We start from the raw sequence: 2593 nt of genomic DNA, 5'->3' as shown, positions 1-2593 counted from the left end.
CGGTCTCGTCTCTCACTAGACGCCGATTTGTCCAGCCACGAGACCTCACTGGTTAACTCGCCGGAAGACCCAATTTCTCGGGGACAGAAGTCGATTGCTAGTCCACCATGACACATGAGAACTAGCTAGACAAGTACTTATTCTAAGTCTACCGACACAAAGAATCAAGTATTTAATTAACAAACAATTTTCAAGCAAGAAATCAAGCAACTCATGCAAGATACAAGTAAGGAAAAATCACAAAAAATTCTTAACATGCAAGATATAAATTCAAGCATTTAAGACCAAATCCACATGCATGCAACTCAAACAAATCTCAAGGAAAAATTACGAACCATTTCTTAAATATTTTTCCTTGACATGCAAGTGATTCTACCCCAATTTTCTCCAAATTCTATCATGCATGCTACTAAAAAAAATCTCAAATTATGCAATTAATTATTGCAAATTTCACCCATCTCACCACTTAAATTTTCTACCCATCCGGTTGAGAAATAATTCACAAAGGATGCATGCATGATCATCCATTTCGGATTTGACGTTACATGCAACCGATTTACTCAATTCTTTATGCATGCATGATCTTTTAACCCCAAACAAGATTAGATGCCACACTACATGTGTGCATGTTAGTCTCTTCCCCAGATCTCAACTTGTTGCCATGTAGATCTAAAAGATAAACATGCAACACTTAAGAAAGCAAGAGAGTCACATGAGCCCCCAAGCTCATGTACTTCTCTAGACTCACACCAAGAGTAAAACTCAACAAATCTAATGTCTCATCTTCAAGTTACAGTGATTTAGGACGATGATTGACTGATTCGAGCTCCACCTACACACCGCAAATCTGACAGCGCTTCGCCTCCTCTTCCTCCTCTAGCTCCGCCGAGCGTCTTCCTCTTCCTCCCTCGGAAGTCTCTTGATTTTCTTCAAGAAATTTGTTGAGAGAAAAATTTGCAAGAGTTTTGTGTTTGAGAGAGGCTTTGTCGAAAATGAGAGACCAAAGAGGCTTTTTATAAGCCCTTGGTCGAGTTCTCTGTCTAGGCAAGTGGCAATTTGTGTTTGACAAGTGTCAGATATTCTGCGTGCAGATCACTTCCAGTCTCACTCACCCGCGAGTGCATCTCACTCTCTGGCAAGAGAGCTTGTGATGGCGACTCGTGGCATTTCTCAGCCCTCTGAGAGACCTTTCCACTTCCTCCATCCTTCCCACATCTCTCTTGCGTGCCAAGCTCCCGCGCTTGTCCGCAAATTCACATTTTTACGTCTGAAGTTATTTTTTTTGTCAGCCTTCGATTCTCTCATTCGAGACTTTGACTTTCCTCGTCAGTTCTCGGTCCCCTCGTCCGAGATTGACTTTTTCCGTACGTCCCCGGACCTCCCATCCGTGACATACACGTTTCTCGGCCGTCCCCGGACCTCCCGTATGTGACGTTTTTTCCTTGCCATTCATCCACGGCCATTTTTCTTTTGTTCTTTTCCATCAACCTCGACCATCCCTTGTCCAATTCACCGGGAACTTTAACGATTCATGACCCTTCCCCGGTCTTGGTTTATCTGTCAACTTGATGACTTAGTCTTTTCTCGCAAGTCTCTTAGTCTTTCCTCGAGTTTTTCTTGTCTCCGTTTCCTCGAGATTCCTCCTCGTCTTTTGGACAAGTTTCTCCGTCGGGTCCATATTTCTAGTTACGGGTCATTACACTGGTGTTATTGCTTTGGGTATAAGCCTAGGCAGTTCTTTAGCTGAGGTTTGGAGAAATCCGAGGCGTCGTCTCCAGCGCTCTACCATTTACCTACAGATAGAAGAGGCTATTCGAGTCCAAAGGCAATCCAGAACGGCTGCTGATGATAAGTTCTTATTGGAGAGAAAGAATGATGTTTTCACCGATCGGTTCTCCACAAAAGATAATTGGAATCATATCAAAACCACAGCGAGTACAGTTTCTTGGCACAAGGGCGTCTGGTTTCCGCATGCTATGCTCAAGTTCTCCTTTTGCGTCTGGTTGGCAGTTCATGATTGGCTTCCTACAGGTGCGCGAATAGCCAAATGGAACAGCGCCGTCCCCGGTTTATGCGGTTTTTGTCAAGTCCATTCTGAAACTCGCGATCACTTGTTCTTCTCCTGCAGTTTTACCTCGGAAGTGTGGGGGGCTCTAGCCCAAGGTCTTCTACAACGCGGTACACCATTGATTGGTCATCTCTTCTCACAATAATGGCGCAGTCACATAAGGATCGTGCCACTGGGTTCCTTGTGAGGTACGTATTTCAAACAACAATCTATACACTGTGGCGGGAACGTAATGGCCGAGGACATGGTGATTCTCCGACCTTTGATCCTAGACTCATATTATGGATCAATCGACATATTCGGGACCAGCTTTTGGTCATTCAGAAACAGGGGGATCGCAGATATGATGCAGCTCTCCAACAATGGCTGCCAACTCGCATCTAGTTCCATCACTTTGCTTCGCAATAAAATCTTAGCACTAAACTTTTTTTCTTAAATTTTTTTCTGCTTTAAGTTCATCAGCAAAGTTGCACTAATTGTACAAACGAATATTTTTCTTTTGAATATAATTTAACATTAAATTCA

Source organism: Camelina sativa, chromosome 12 (genome assembly GCF_000633955.1).
Source record: "Camelina sativa cultivar DH55 chromosome 12, Cs, whole genome shotgun sequence".
In the NCBI taxonomy this organism is placed as follows: domain Eukaryota; kingdom Viridiplantae; phylum Streptophyta; class Magnoliopsida; order Brassicales; family Brassicaceae; genus Camelina; species Camelina sativa.
Note: the sequence above shows the minus strand (reverse complement) of the source record.